Consider the following 17,867-nt stretch of genomic DNA (forward strand, 5'->3'; position numbering starts at 1 on the left):
GGAAACTTTGAAAACTTTTGTGGAATAAATATTTCCCTCTGATGAGACTAAGAAGTCATGGCTGGTGGGGGGTTCGGCTTTATGGTAGAATCTTGTGTTGAGAATGTATGTTTGGGGTGTACGATACCATGGGTTGTACCGAGTGGATGGTAATAAAGATAATCTTTGAAAAAATCTAATATGCGTAAATGAAATATAAATGCATTATTTTGGATGACACACTGTTACTTCCATCTCTCCATGTATAGAAATCCTTTGCTTATCTCTCCCTCTGAAACAGATCCTTCCTTCCCTCTCTCCCTTTCCATTTTGTACACATACAAACATCTCTGTGCCAGATATAGCGCAACTAAAATGTGATCTTTACTCTCAAGCAGCTCACTTTCTAGTGAGGGAGGTAGATAAATAGAGACCATACAACGGAATAATAACTATCATGACAGAAGAAAAGCGCTAAGTGTATTTGCTCACCCAGGAGGGGGACCTGACTCTAATTGGGAGAAGGGTCTTCCTGTTCTCCCAGTATACTAACCTTGACTCCTTAATATCTCTCAACCCTCATATTCATCAGTTATGAGGCCTTGCTTATGTTTACTCTTCAGTGTCTCTTGTAAACATTTTCATAATTTATTGTCTCCTTTCCAATTCCACGCTATCACCCTCATCCAGAACTCTACCACCTCGGCCAGGACTATTCCAATAACCCACTAACTGACATACCCAGCACAAGTTTCTTTACCCTCCTGCAATCTACCTTGGATACGGCTATCAGCGTAACCTCCCTAAACCACTACTTTGAAGGTCTCATTACCCTGGTCAAAAACCTTCAAATGATTTCTGTGACTTATAGGAGAAAACTTATGTACCTTCGCTTGATCATCAAGGGCGGATAGTGACCTAGTTTTCCAACCTTGTTTCTTCCACTCACCTTCAATAACCTCCCTGAGGCCCTCTTCCTACTTCAGCAAATCCCATCCATTCTCCAAGGCCTGTTCATGTTGATACCCTCCTTAAAGCTGAGCGTGACTGCACCTGCCTGAGGTTTTTCAGTTGTTGATACGTTACCATAAAGTTTTATCATATACCGCTTTAATTGTTACCCTGAAGTTTTCAAGATATCTCATGTTTATATTTTGTCATTTTGAAAACTCATTTGAGTCACAAATACTGTCGACATTCTTGGAGCTCCTAGCATAGAAACTTAGAGAGCTCATTCAGCGTCTGTGGATTCTGATATTGATTTAAGTGAACTGCTATTTTGACAATTCTCAAACTTCCTTGATTAGATTATACGTAAATAAAATCTAGTCATGTTGATATGAACTAGGTCATGTGTCTCTCTCCTACCCTTCCACATTTTAATTTAATCATCAGAGATAAAGACATCTAATTAGGCTCTGGACAAACTCTTCTTCCATTTCTTCATCCTTTCCTAAGGAATTCTAGGGAGGGGGCCACCTCTTTCTTTCTCAGTACAAGGCTTTACAAATCCTTCTATCATGTAACTCTCGTACCTAGAAATCTTTTTGTGGGAAATTATGGCAGGGGAGGGGAGCAGAAAGGAAGAAGGAAGGGGAAACATATGGAAAAATACAGAGCGAGAGTGACTGTGTCTGATTCCTCCCACCCTTCCTAACTCTCACGTATGAGGCAGACATAATTATTGCAGCATTCTTTCCTACTAAGTCCAGACTTGTCTTAGAATCCTATTCAACAGAGTGATCTAGGAAGACATCACCACTACAGGAGTTGGCGGAAAAAATGAATCTTACTTGGAATGCCCGTTCTAGAATGTATATGGGACATTTATCTCTCTTTAAGCAAATTAGATATATGGAAATCAGCATTTATACACTTATACTCTCATGATTCAGATAATTGTTTATTCTATAAAAGTTCTCTCCTTTGTAAGCAAATCCTCACAGTAGAATTTTCTGATATCACAAGTTTTCCTAGCACATTACATGTATTGTTTGAGTTACACACAACTATTTTTTTTATTATTTAAATTGTACAATTTTCCTTTTATTTTAATTTATTTTATTTATTTTACTTTTGGCTGTGTTGGGTCTTCCTTGCTGTGCGCAGGCTTTCTCTAGCTGCAGTGAGCGGGGGCTACTCTTCGTTGCCTTGCACGGACTTATTGCGGTGGCTTCTCTTGCTCCGGAGCACGGGCTCTAGGGACACGGGCTTCAGTAGGTGTGGCACGCGGGCTCAGTAGTTGTGGCTCGCAGGCTCTAGAGCACAGGCTCAGTAGTTGTGACGCACAGGCTTAGTTGCTCCGCGGGCGTGTGGGATCTCCCCTGCTTGAACCCGTGTCCCCTGCATTGGCAGGCGTATTCTTAACCACTGCACCATCAGGGAAGCCCAGTGCATTTGTAATTTTGATAGCTATTGCCAAATTGTTCTCCCAAGAAAGTACATCAATTGCACTCCCACCAGCAATTATGAAAGGGACTATTTCTACACAATTTTGCCAGTGATGTTTTATTACACTTTTTGATGTTTGCCATTTTGATATGTGAGAATAGTATCTCATTGTAGTTTTAATTTTCGATCATGGTATTATGAGTGCAGTAGGGCATTATATTATATATAGAAGAACTATTTGTCTTTCCTTTTCTATGAACTATCTGTTCATATCCTTTTCCATTGGGTTAATAGGTCTTTTTAAATTTATTGGCAGCAGTTCTTATTTATTAGAGAAATTCATTGTGCAAAGCACAAGACTTTTGGGTACAACTTACAATGTTGATGAATTTCACCTTCTGTCTAATTTTCCTGATTTCTGAAGCATCTTTTGGGGACCTTCCAAAATTCTACCAAGAATAATTTTACCTGTAAGAATACTCCTTCTTACCAAGAGGCATTTCCCTTTAATGAAAATTTTTACCCAAATATCTGGAAACAAATTAACTTATGCATTTTAAAATTTCACAGTGGCATAGATCTCTTTTCCGAATCCAAGCATTTTGGACACCCAGATTTTTCTGGGTATGTGAGAGAGCAAGCTGTATTCCCTGAGCTCACTCCTCCTCGCACCTAACTGGTGGCAATTATCCCACTCCTGCTCTGAATTTACCTCCGTAGGGTGGTCTACCCCTCCTGTCTGCTGGTCCATTGAGTCTGTCCCAGAAAGAAACTGTTGCACCACTTTTTCCCATGCCCTCCTTGTCCACAGAAGAATTTTAGTGGATTATGCTTAACCAAATACAAATTCTGCAAACATAAAGAACAGATTGTAATTGACAACCCCTTTGTTTTCAAGTTATTCATGTGGCTTTTCAGCAATAACACAAAGCTCTCTTTGTCTTTGAAAAACAGAAAGAACCTCTCAACTCACCAAGTATTTAAATCTACTCAATATGATGGGTGGGCTAATGCGTGAATCCTGGCCTGGTACAAAGGAAGTGCTGTGAAAAACTCATTCTCGAGCCATATATGCTGCTAAATTTGCCACCGTAAACAGTACTGAGGTAAAAAACTGAGAGGGATTAAAGAATGTTCAAAGATTCACAGTGGGAGAAATTCATGTAGTTGGGAACTTAACTATAAAGAAAGGCATTAGGACCCAGGGTTATTTAGTCTGCAAAAGAGAAGTCTCCAGAGTCCTTTAATAAGTGTTTCTGAGTCATAAAATAAACATGGAAAGGATGGTTACATGTTCTTTATCTGGGGATAAGGGAAAATGAACACATAAAATATGAGGAAAAATATAGGCTAGAAACAAAATAAACACTTTGAATATATTCCATATTTAAAAATAAGGATGTGATCTTTTCTCTACATATAGTATAATTTAATAAAAAGTTAAAAAAAGAAGATCTGATTTTTGTCTGTGTGGGATGCCTCTGGAATAGTCAGAGAGCTAGATGGTTTTCTGAAGCTTGGTGGTAATGAGTGTGGCTCTGCCATAAGATTGCTTAGACTAAATCCTAGCTCTGCTGCTTTCTTTTTGGATAACCTTGGGTAAACCTCTCTCCTCGCTTGTCCCAGTCTCACTTCTCACTTCTAAAATAGGGATGATAGCGTTGTTATGAGGATTAGGTGAGATAACGTACGTGTCCTAGTTTTGATTTGGTTTTGTTTTAAAAGGCAGTACATTCAAATATTAGTGGTCTAAACAAGAGGCAAATTATTTTTCTCCTATGAATAATTTCCAGTAGGTGTCTGGAATTATGTGGGGCTATACAGTTCCTGGTACCCAGGTCCTAGCTCATGTGGTTACCCTACTATGTATCATTTTCATTCCTAAAGTATACGTCTATTCTAGCTATCTAGTTATTGTCTGCATTCTAGCCATCAGGAAGGATGAAGAAAAGGCTCTTGAAAACACTTGCATTCCCAGCCCTTTGGTCACAATTTAGTTGCATGATGACTCCTACCAACAAGGGAGATTGGGAAGCTTAGTCTTTTTCCCAAGCAGCTGGGTACTGATTTGTAGCCACAAATCAGTGGTTCTCTTAATATAGATGATAGGGGAATATTGTTGGGGAGGAAGAGAAAGAAGGCAGATATTTCAAAATATCTAGCAACTTCTGCTATAGGGTACAAAATGCTTAACACAGAATCTAGCAACAAATTAAAGCTCTTATGACTGCTATCATTTCAAACGCAGATTTATATGTACAGGATTCAATCAGCTCTTTTCACCTGGGTGTTCCACAGGCACAACCAACTCAACATTTCAAAAAAATGAAGTCCTTATGTCACTCTTTATTGTCTCTCATTATTACCCACTCAGAGGAAATCTGCTCTGCCGTTCTTGTTCTGAGTCTTGGATAATGGCTTCACCACACATCTCCCTTGGGGTCTCTCTCTGCTACTTCTTTTTCTTCACTCACTCTATCTTAGTTTCAAAGAGGTGTCAGTTCTTGGAAAATGTCCCTCAGATACACACTCTTTTCTCTACTCTCACTATACATTATCTTAATTTCACAAGTCTTTAGAATGTGGTTTACAAGGCCTTTCATAGTCTGACTCCAATTTATTTTTTAGCCCACACATCTTGTACTCCAGCTACTCTGTTAAAAAGATAAAACAAATATTTATATTTTTAGTTTTCTAGGCAAAATTTGAACAAGATATTTATTTCTTTAATAAAGGGGTTAATTTTTTAACAAAGATAGTAATTAAAAACCTACACGAGCAACCAGTTTTACATACTACAGTCAATGCAAAATCAGAAGCTATCTTCTGAATGGGGCATCTCTATGTGTCTCAACAAGTGAAAAAGTTGCCAAGAAATAAAAACCATGTACCTTCTTTTTCACTTATATTCACTGCATTTACAATCTTCCCTCCAAAGCCTACAGACTCGCAGGAAAGTGAGAACATTTCAGAGTTACCTGCTTCTGCTCCAACTTTACCCTCCATACTCTGTTAAAGATTTGTGAATGACCCATTAAAAAAAATAAACTTGCTCTGTAAGCAGTTGAGCCCTAGCTATTTGGTTGTTGTAAGTTCTTAATCATTTTTCTTTCTAGTCTGTTAAATATTCAGACTCTTTTCCTTCACTGGGATTCAAATGTTCATAAGACTTTGAATCCAGAATCTGGAATCTGAATTTTGTGCCTGTGTCTTATCTCTTTAACCCAACAGTCCATTCGAAAAGTCATTTTCGTCAGCTTAGAGGACCCAGTGCAGACTCTGGCTATATATATCTAACTAGATGAGGATAAAAGCTAGGGCACTTTAGTGGTTAGAAGTTTAGGCTCTGGAGTTGGAAGGCTATAATTCTAGCTTCATCATCACCTGGTCATGTGACCGTGGGCAAGTTCCTTAGTAACTTGGTGCCTCTCTAAAATGGGGGTTAGACTAGTTTTGTACCTATTTCAGAGTTTTTTCTTTTTTTTAAGATTAAAAGGGTTAATGTTTGCCAGGCTCTTAGACCAATGCCTGGTTTATAGCAGATACACAATAAATGATAGCTTTCTAACAATGCCATTGTTCAAGCAACTGCTTTTTGTCTGTAGTGTTTGTTTCTCCAGGCTTAATAGTCTCTCACTCAGGTGCTTAATCTTTGAGCTCTATTTTAGATTGCCACATAAAACACAGAATATTCATAAAGCACTATCAATTGGTAATATTATTATTTCTTAAATTGTAGATGAAGAAATAACTCAAAATTGTTAGAAATTTTCCCAAGGTCTTAGAGTATCTGAAAGTTAGAGCTGAGATTTGAACCTAGATCTGTCTGTCTCCCAATGCTGAACCTTTTCTACATTATCAGACACTTGGAAATTAAGGCTTGAATTTAGTTTGAAATTCCAATGGCTGTATTTTCAGGGGATTAAAGAAAAAATGTCAGTTAGTGTTGAAATTGTTATCTGTTGAATTCATGAATGCCTTTAACTTATTCAGTATCCCTCTTCCCCCCAAACAGGCATAACCGAAAGCTTATAAATCTAACCAAACTAACATTAAATTATTTCCTTTCTGAACAATGGCCAACCTTTTCCCTGACAACAACAAAAATCTTTCATCCTCTGATTTCTCCTTCTTTGTTTTTATACAGTACAATGTGGTTGTTGTTATTATTCTTATTGAGAATCCAGGTCTATCGATAATCAATTACATTTATTGTGCATATATTATGTCATAATGTGCGAAATTACCCACAAGTGATTTTATTTAACCCACTCAATAATCCAGTAAAATAGGGACAAGTTTGCTCTCCAGTGGGCAAGTCTGGAAAGAATTTTGATTGTTCCAGCTGAGGGATGTATTGACATCTAGGGAGTAGAGGCCGGGATGCTGATAAACATCCTACAATGCACAGGATAGCTTCTTCCAACAAAGGACTAACTGGTACAAAATGCTGATAATGCAGAAGTAGAGAAACTCTGCTATAAAGTCGTATGACCTCTGTATTACAGAAGAAGAAAACTCAGAGAGGCTAAGTAACTTGCCCAAAGTTATAGCCTATAAATGTCAGAGCCAAGCCTAGAACCTAGATATATCTAGCTCAAAGTCCATGCTTTTCCCCATAGAGAGGCAAAGATAATTTCAGTTTAGAGAAGGCAAAGATTAGTACGTATACATCCAAACCATGAATTAACCTTAAGTGATAATTAAATGAAGACCCATCATTATCAAATGAAGTCTTTAGCAAAAGCTTCTGACCTTGCTGGGATACCTGAAGTTAATGTCTAGAGTATTTGATATAGAGAAATAAAACTGTAATCATGTCAGAAAAAGGGGAATCACTTTTTTCCCCCATTTAATCACTTCTTGTTTGTTTCAGAAAATGCTGTCGCTGGATGTTAAAATGATGTCAAGTGGATGAAAAAGGGCATAGGCAATCAGATAAAATGATTCAGGTTTCTGGGGAAAGGGATCATCAAATAATGCTCCATCATGGCTTCACTAAAAATAGACACTTTATAATGGAACCAAAATTGATACCAAGAAAGACTTGATATTATAGTGGTAAACTGCCTGAAATGCTAAACAGTCTTATAAATAAGTTCGTTGCTGTTTAGAAAATACAACTAGAGCATTTGGTTTATTCAAAAACAGGACTGCCTGCTTGCAAGGCTTATTTTAAAGGAATCGCTTTGCATTTTATTCCCTATCCAGCTAACTATAGCATACTAGGGGATATATTTATAATCTTATATATGTTCTCATGTAAGCACTTTATGGAGACTGAACTTCAATATTTTAGAGTTTTGTCCCTGCAGAGGAAACCATACTTCCTCTGAACCATATTCATAGTATTTCCATAATAGCAAGTGGCAGATGAATATATATGAAAAGTGAAGGACAGATCAGATGTTATCCCTATATTTTAGAACTTACGGGGCAGGTGGGATGGTGACATTTCTATCTGCAGGGCAGGGTATAGCTTTGAAGATGATGTATTTAGACCTAGAAGATTTCAAATGTAATTCCCTGCTCTACCTACACCAGTTTCTAGTGCCCCAACCAAGTATTTCTAGAACACCTGATAACTCATTATTCAGAGCATTTGCCAACACCTTTGTTTTTTATTTCTGGTGTCACTGCGCAGCTTGTGGGATCTTAGTTCCCTGACTAGGGATTGAACCCACACCCTCAGCAGTTAAAGCACAGAGTCTTAACTACTGGACCACCAAGGAATTCCCTATTTTTGTTTATTTCTTTTGGACTATAAGCTTTGTGAGGACAGGGTTTGTGCTAACTTTTGTAGTATTTGATATTTCCTTAATGAATTTTTAATGGAGTTTTCCTTTTAGGTATACGTAGTTTAGTTAAAAGAGATCTGCAGATAATACAAAAGAACACCAAAGGGGGAGGAAATAGATATAAGTATTTGTGTACACAGAGAAATGGAAGCTGAGAGAACATAGAAGAGAAAGGACATAGATTGAAATCAGAAGTCGAATAAGAAGCTAAGGATAGATTTCCAAGAAGCATTCATAGTGAACAGGCCACTAGAAAACAAAGGACCCTATTTGAAGGTACTTCTGAACCCACCGTAGTCCACAGAATAAGAGATGAGCAGGGAACTCAATACTTCTACTTCCCTCTGCATAGATTCTATAGTTCTCATCTACTCTGGTTGAAACGAACTCAAGAAAAAGAGAGGACTTTGTGATTATTTTGATTATTGCTTCACTGTTTGTTGGAGGAGGTCACTGAGAGGATGTGACCACAAGTTGACCTGTGATCTGGACCCTGGCAACTGGAGGCTCTTCACCCTCACCCTTGTCCTTGGAATGTACGTTCTGCCTACGGTTCCCACAGTGGGAGCTATTTTCAAGGACACAGCCTTGAGACAGTAATGTGCTGTTGAGACCATCTGGACGGGATACATGACTGAACTTTGTTAAGAGCTCTATGCAAACGTTTAAGATTCTGGCAGGTGGCTGTGGAGATCTACTCATCTTGTGGCTGCCCAAGACAAGCCTTGTACATAAATTCTCTTGCTTACTAAACCCACCGTTAACTAATCTGGAATGATCTGTCTCCTTCCTTGGTCTCTTCTTGCCCTCTGTGTGTGGGGACCAGTTTGCAAACCAACACTGTGCCTTTCCATTTTGGAATGAATATACACCTAAAATGTAAATAGTTGTTCCTGGGCAGATTTTGATAGCTTTTGGTATTTGTAACAATACAATTTTTTTAAACTTCCTTATTCCTCAAGGAAATTTTTTCTTTTTTTTTTTTTGCGGTACGCGGGTCTCTCACTGTCATGATCTCTCCCGTTGCGGAGCACAGGCTCCGGACGCGCAGGCTCAGCAGCCATGGCTCACGGGCCCAGCCGCTCCGTGGCATGTGGGATCCTCCTGGACCGGGGCACGAACCTGTGTCCCCTGCCTCAGCAGGCGGACTCTCAACTACTGCGCCACCAGGGAAGCCCCCCTCAAGGAAATTTTGATTAAACAGGTTTTGGGTACATTTTGGCTTGTTGGGAAATATTTTAAATTTATTTCATACAAACTTGATCTTTTATTTATAACATATTATTAGAATAAAGTATTAGAATAATACTTTGAAAAATAAAAGTGTGATGAGCACAAGAAACTAAAATACGGTAAGCCCACACTATAGCTCACTTGCAAAATCAGGTCACTGAGGAAATATGGACTTGGAACTCCTGAAATATGTGAGCAGGGAGAAGTCTCTGACAGTAATGGGTAATTGGAATCTCTCCATCTTAGCCTGCTCAGTGTATTAGAGCACCTTGAGAAGTTGTTTTCACTGACTCATTGTCGTCTGAGTGTAGAGAGAACTTAATGAGTCCAAGTAAATGTGGCCACAGCAAAATTCTGTAAAAGAATAGACTCCACGGGGTTAAACCATTGCATTGCTGAGTTTTGTGTGGTACAAGAGCCTGTGACTGGGTAATTCCCCCGGTCAAACTTTGGTGTGGCAGACTGCTTTTCTCTGCTCCAAGCCACAGACTTGCCTTTGGCCATTCTGGATATCAGACTCTTGTCAGTCTCCTGTTGCTTGAGAGCTTGAGAAAACCCTGTGCTCTGGAGCGAGGAAGTGACTTGGCCAGGGTTACCCAACTGCCTGGTTGCTCATATAAGCCTCCAGTTCAGATGTCTGGCCTCTCAGTTTAGTTCTTTTGCTCCTACACTGTGCTGGTTCTATAATGAGCCAAAGAATGAGTAACAGAATGAGAAAGGAATGTGTAGATTCATTCTCACTCTGAGGATTACAAGACAAAATATCTGCTTCCTGGTGGGCTACAGAAAAAAATGTCTTAAAACAAAACAAAACAAAACAATGAAACCAACCTGTCTGAGATGTGTGTGTGTGTGTGTGTGTGTGTGTGTGTGTTACGCGGGCCTCTCACTGTTGTGGCCTCTCCCGTTGCGGAGCACAGGCTCCGGAGCGCAGGCTCAGCGGCCATGGCTCACGGGCCCAGCCACTCCGCGGAATGTGGAATCTTCCCGGACCGGGGCACGAACCCGCGTCCCCTGCATCGGCAGGCGGACTCCCACCCACTGCGCCACCAGGGAAGTCCTCTTTTGCATTTTAAGACTCTTTTTTTCTATAGAAACTTCTCAGATTTTTGTAAAATAGCCTCCATTTTGGTGTCTTGGTTACAGTTTGATGAGGGAAGAAAAACCACTACGAATGATATAGAATGGGTTTATTGTAGCAGTTAGATTGTACAAAGTTGTGGGAGACTCTGGAGGCACAAAGGTCCAAAAAGTGATGGTTGGAAGTACAGAAAAATGTCACTAATCATCATGAAGGGGAACTGGTGAAGTAATTTCTCGAAGGCCCCTCTACATATGGTGGTGGGCCTCAAGTCACTGTAGGTCAGCAGGACAAGTTGGTGGGAGAGAAATTTGGACCTGAAGTAGGGGAAGGAGAATGGAAAATGGGACCCATGGGGACAAAAATGGAACCTGAAGATGTAAATAGGAACACATGCCAGCGAAGGGAACCCTGTTTGACTCTCCTAGCATCTAAGTCTGGCAACATGGGTAACCTAAAGAAGAAAGTGATGCCTTTCACATCTTGTTGCACACATGCCTGGTCTAGGACTCAGAAAATAGAAAGGAAGAGAGCTGGTGCGAGCTGGAGTCGCTATGGACCTGCTGCTGCTCCTTTTCAGGGAGGTGAGCAAGCAGGTGAGGACAAGGTACATGAGCTATAGCAGTGCCTGGGGCACAGTCTTAGGCTCTAAGCAATTATCAGCTAGACACATTGAGTTTGCTGTTTCTGTTGATGTCCTCATGTACATGCTGGTAGGAAGCTGGAGGTTGTACCCAGAGACTGTATTATTAGAATCCTAAATATTTTAAAAATTAATTAATTGATTTATTTTTGGCTGCGTTGGGTCTTTGTTGCTGCACGCGGGCTTTCTCTAGTTATGGTGAGTGGGGGCTACTCTTCGTTGCGGTGCGCGGGCTTCTCATTGCAGTGGCTTCTCTTGTTGCAGAGCACGGGCTCTAGGCACGTGGGCTTCAGTAGTTGAGGCATGCAGGCTCTAGAGCACAGGCTCAGTAGTTGTGGCGCATAGGCTTAGTTGCTCCGCGGCATGTGGGATCTTCCTGGACCAGGACTCGAACTCGTGTCCCTTGCATTGGCAGGATCCTTAACCGCTGCATCACCAGGGAAGCCCTAGAATCCTCAGGTTTTGAAATAGAAGAGTTCCATGGTTGATAAGATTCGGAAAATGCAAGATTAAAATCCCAAGATTTTAGGAGATTAAGGAACTGTGAATCTAGGACTTTAGGCTGTTGGATAAATCATCTAAGTGGACATTGAAGTCATACAAAATGATGACTGATATTTTGAAAGACTAGTGCCAAAACCACCTAGGTATTGACTAATGGCAGTAGATGGCAGAGAATAAGGGCTGGATAACATGTCTCAAAGGACAAGAGGTTTGTTTGCTTTATTAGAGGATGATGGAGAATAAACTATTTAAAACTAACGTGATGTGCTAGGGGAGCGCCATTTCTTCTCTAGTAGATAAGCTTATTTTGTTTTTCTTTGGAAATATGAACTTTATATGTTTTTGGAGGAGCTATCAATTTTGGTGTCCAGTCTCTCAAATCAGTGGCATGTTTATCATGTCCCAGGCTGGACCAGTAGTATAGTATTCTCCATAGATAGTGACTGGACCAAAGAATAGTTTTGTGACACACGCTATTTCAACTAGAGTCTTGCATTGTAGACATAATTCTTGAAAAGAGGAGAGAGATGATGTAATCTTGTGGTTATCAGTAGCTGTCCTACCCACTGTCTAGAAGAAGATTGCAATAAAATCATGAGAAAATTAATTCAAGCACAAGTGGAAATAATGGTTGAAGGTTGGAGGGATATTTCTGATATCGTTTGTGGCTTTGAGATTACCTCTCTTTAGTTATGTAAGTTCATATGTCCCTTTTTTAAACCTTAAGCTAGATTTGAGTTTGGGCCTCTATTACTACCAATCAAAAGACTATTAACTAATATACTCCTTCCTACACCTCATCACGATGGGCTTGGACTATGTGAGTTGTGAGAGAACAAAGAGGACTGTAGATGGTTAAGAATCCGCCTGCCAAGGCAGGGGACACGGGTTCGATCCTTGGCCCAGGAAGATCCCACATGCCACGGAGCAACTAAGCCCACGCGTCACAACTACTGAGCCTGTGCTCTAGAGCCCGGGAGCCACAACTACTGAGCCCGTGCACCTAGAGCCCGTGCTCCGCAACAAGAGAAGCCACCGCAATGAGAAACCCGCGCACAGCAACGAAGAGTAGCTCCCGCTCGCTGCAACTAGAGAAAGCCGGCGTGCAGCCACCAAGACCCAACACAGCCAAAAATAAATAAATTAAATAAATTAAAAAAAAAAAAAGAAAAGAGGACTGTAGAGAGAGGGATCCTCCAGGGAAAGTGAAGTTTCTGTTAAAAAGTACAGAGTGCTTGTTTACAGTGGGATGGAGCGTTAGAGGCCGTGATGGAAAAGGTTGGTAGCCTGGGAAGTGTGAGAAGGAGGGTGAAAGGAGAGGAGTAGAGAATAACGAGGAGCTAAAGTAAACAGTAGTCCCCTCTTATCTGTGGTTTTGCTTTCCAGGGTTTCAGCAACCTGCAGTCAACTGAAGTCCAAAAATATTAAATGGAAAATTCTAGAAATAAACAATACGTTTTAAATTGCACGCCATTCTGAGCACCATGATGAAATCTCACATCGCCCCGGGGACGTGAGTCATCCTGTGTCCAGAGTACACAGCCCATTAGCGTTAGTCACATAGTAGCCCCCTCAGTTATCAAATTGATGGTCATGGAATCCCAGTGCTTATGTTCAAGTAGCCCTTATTTTACTTAATAAACGTCCCAAATCGCAAGAGTGGTGATGCCAGCAATTCCTATATGCCAAAGAGAAGCAGTAAAGTGCTTCCTTTAAGTGAAAAGGTAGAAGTCATCAACTCAATAAGAAAAGGAAAAAAAAATCATATGCTGATGTCGCTAAGATCTACAGTAAGAAGACTTCCATCTGTGAAATTGTGAAGAAGGAAAAAGAAATTTGTGCTAGTTTTGCTGTCACATCTCAAACTGCAAAAGTTGTGGCCACAGTGTGTGATAAGTGCTTAGTTAAGATGGAAAAGGCATTACATTTGTACAATAAGATATTTTGAGAGAGATAGAGAGAGACACCACTTTCACATAATTGTTATTATATTACATTGTTATAATTGTTTTATTATTATTGTTGTTCTTAATCTCTTAGTGTGCCTAATTTATAAATTAAGCTTTATCATAGGTATGTATGTATAGGAAAAAACATAATATATACAGGGTTTCATTCTATCCACTGTAGGCATCCACTGGGAGCCTTGAAATACATCCATTGAGGATAAGGCGGGGATTAATCTATAAAAGTTCTTTCGAAGAATTAAAGTATTGTATACATAAGGTTTAAAATTATGTTAAAGTCATGACTTTAGTGACAGCATATATACATTTTTTTAAATTAAAAATGTCACTTATCTGACCTATTTAAAGTAGTCAGATTCATAGAAACAGAACATAGAACGGTGGTTACCAGGGCCCCTTGTAGGATGGGGAAGTAGGAGTTATTTAATGGGTTATAGAGTTTCAGTTTTGCAAGACGAAAAAGTTCTGGAGATCTGTTGTACAACAATGTGAATATACTTAACACTACTGAACTGTACACTTTAAAATGGTTAAGATGGTAAATTTTATATTACAGGTTTTTTTTTAACCACAATTTTTAAAAAATGAGTTAATTAGTTCAGTTAACACAAGTTCTTACATAACACTACGAAGGGTTAAGATGTTGAAGAGTACCTGGAAATAAAATAATCAATCTCACACACACACACACACACAAAGAAACAATGAGAAGAAGCTATATTTTCAGAGCAGGCATAATGTTTGTTACTAAATATTGAGTTTTAGGTATAGTTTCTGCTTCAGGGAACTAAACTGTAAATTAGAGATGGAGACAGATCAAAGGTCAGGAAGGAGACTGGAGAGAAAATATCACAGTTAATAACTAGCTGATACCTTAGTAAAACAATATAGGACAGACAATTGGAAACCAAGAAGTTGGACTCATTCTGGAATCTCAATGAAAGGGAAAGGAATGAATGGTTGAATGAAAAAAAGAAAAAAAAAAAAGCAGCTCCGAGCAGAAAATGATTGCATCTTTAGTGTAATTGTTTCCATGAGAGGAGTCCCTTGGCAAACTCTAGGAGGAAATTTGGGGGGTGATGTCCTAGAACTGAAGAGTGTCTGATTGCTAAGCTTCCTTAGAGAATATATATATATATATATATATATATATATATATATATATATATATATATTTTGTTTGTTTGTTTGTACCCTTAAAATAAACTCAAGAAATTTCTAGACTGAGCTAGATCTACTTCTGGAGGTCCATCTCCCTGTTTTACAGAATGTTAAAGAACCTTGACTTGCTGTGATCTGACTTTGATTTGTTCAAGTTCACACAACTAATAAATGGCATAGTTAAATCCTAAATCTCTGGACGTTATTCCTAGTACTTTGCCTAACTGTGAGTTTGACTATGTGCCATGCTGTATGACTGGAAATCATTGTCTGTTCATCTTCATACCACCAGTGCCACCATCATCATCATTAGCATCAGCAGCAGCAACATCACAATCATTTGCTCTTAAAAAAATAGCCAGCAAAAGATAGGACAGGAGTTATTAAAGCTATAAGTAACCTTAGCACAAATAGGTAATAATCTGTCTTTTACTTTTCATATATTCTTGGATTAGAAGAAGGCATATTATAAGAGAAATGGTACTATCCAAAAGGATGAGTGTAGAATATCACTTTAAGAATTAATCCCAGGGAATTCCCTGGTGGTCTAGTTGTTAGGACTCGGTGCGCTCGTTGCCTGGGCCGGGGTTCAATCCCTGGCTGGGGAACAAAGATCCCACAAGCTGTGCGGTGCAGCCAAAAGAAAGAAAAAAAAAGAATTTGTCCTAGAGAGTCTCACAGCCGTGTGTCCCAATATGACCCAGTTCTAAATACCTTCTTACTCTATATGTTATTTTGATTCTTGGAAAATATGTCACATATTACTGAACTGCCAGATTAGAAGCAGGCGTGAGACATGTTGAGTGATAATGCAGCCTTTCCACCTCGAAGTTCACTCTCTTTTTATGAGCAGAAATTTAAATATTCTTACATCACTTTCTGTCCTTCTTTTCTCTTTCTTGGTACCTCTACCCTCTCCTCCTAATAACCCAAGTTGCTCAAGTTTAGGTTGGAGAAGCAAAACCATTCCCTTTTTTTTTTTTTTTAAAGCATTCCATTTATTATGTTGTCTCTGAATTAACCTAATAGGTCGGGTGACCATATAGTTTATAGCTTAAACCGAGACATTTTGCATGAAATGGGAGCGTTATCAAGATTACGCAGTATAACTGACATAAACAGGCATTGTCCTGGACACAGTGGACTGTATGGTCAGTCTATTTGTACAGCAAGACAAGGTTTAGTCTCTCTGAGTGCATCTTTTCAGATAGAATCTAATCATCTGTAAACTTATGAAACAGAGTGATGGGATAATGTGCAGAATTCTCGGAGGTAGAATGTTCAAATATTTGGGACTGGGTCTGTGAACTGAGTTGTGAGATTTTCAGAGCCACCATTGCTTCATAAAGAGCTAGATAAAATTAAAATGGAGATGATTGTTTAAGCTTTTTTAATATTTGTTTCAAATGAGCATTTAGATGTTTGCTTATTAATATTCCTATTGTATTTTTGTATAGCAAATAGGGAAACAATTTAGAAACATGCTTAAGCATAAATAAGCAAGTGATACTTCTGATTCTGGTGTGGATTCATACCAGAATACCTGCAAATAATTTCTGAAGTTGACATTCATTATATATACCTAAACTTTCAGATATTCAAATATATTTAAAATCAGATTATTCAAAAATCAGGTTATATGGGAATTACCCTTGGAAACGATAATAATTCAGAAATTATCTTTTGCCTTTGAACCTACAAATAGAATAAATTAGATTTTGCTAATAATTCCTAAATTTAAATCTTGTTAAAGAGGAGACCATATCTTTTCAAGCTGCCATAGTGTGACATATTTTTTTATCCACTATGAAGCCAAAAAAATTACAATTTAATCTTCAGTGCTTAATGTGCTACTTTAATTTAGGGCATCCTTGATTGGTGTGTAGGGAAGGAAGACTTTTCAGATTCAGAAAGAAGTATCATTTACTATTTTTTGTAGATGTGCCAAACAGTTTGAAGAACAGAGCCTTTTATATTTAGTATAAAATCACATTAACACCTTGCCAGTAATCTAAACCCTTTGGAACAGAGCCCTGAATTGGAATTATGTGGAAAAGCCTTCTAAGTTCTCTAAATAATTGTCACAAAACCTCTGTACTGAATCTGTGCCCTTAACAATTATTGATTCCACAAGACTGAGTTTATTGACTTTTAATTTGATGTGTCTGTGTATACTGTACATGAGGTTAAGAAGCTTTATCTGTTTTCTCTATAAGTAGAAATTTAGAATAAAAAACTAGAAGGAAGGCAAGAACAGCAGATAAGAAAGGAGACAGATTCAATCTACATGCATTCTTTTTTTTTTTTTACATTTCTTTTTTTATTTTAACATCTTTATTGGAGTATAGTTGCTTTACAATGGTGTGTTAGTTTCTGCTGTATAACAAAGTGAATCAGCTATACATATACATATATCCCCATATCTCCGCCCTCTTGCGTCTCCCTCCCACCCTCCCTATCCCACCCCTCTAGGTGGACACAAAGCACCGAATTGATCTCCCTGTGCTATGTGGCTACTTCCCACTAGGTATCTATTTTACCTTTGGTAGTCAATTTACATACATTCTTTTTTTTTTTTTTTTTGCTTTACGCGGGCCTCTCACTGTTGCGGCCTCTCCCATTGCAGAGCACAGGCTCCGGACACGCAGGCTCAGCGGCCATGGCTCACGGGCCCAGCCGCTCCGCGGCATGTGGGATCTTCCCGGACCGGGGCACGAACCCGTGTCCCCTGCATCGGCAGGCGGACTCTCAACCACTGCGCCACCAGGGAAGTCCTACATACATTCTTAATGAGATCCATTCTCAATGAAGACTTTAAATCAACAAGAAAAATTTAAATGATACCCACGAACTACTGTTTAATAAGGATATATGTAATTTCTTTCCAAAAGAATTCCATAAAAATCAGTATAAATGTTTTAAAAAGTTGTCGGCATTTAAGCAGTAGGCTTTGCTTTGCAGTAAAATGCACTGCCATTGGACACTTCATTTTTCCATGAAGCTAAATAAATGAAATAGTTTTACAATATAGGCTAGGTGAAAGGTAACATAAAAGTATGCATATTATGTGATATATGAGTATATAAATATCTATCTTGATATAATTACCC

The sequence above is a fragment of the Pseudorca crassidens genome, chromosome 8, assembly GCF_039906515.1.
Source record: "Pseudorca crassidens isolate mPseCra1 chromosome 8, mPseCra1.hap1, whole genome shotgun sequence".
Taxonomy (NCBI): Eukaryota; Metazoa; Chordata; class Mammalia; order Artiodactyla; family Delphinidae; genus Pseudorca; species Pseudorca crassidens.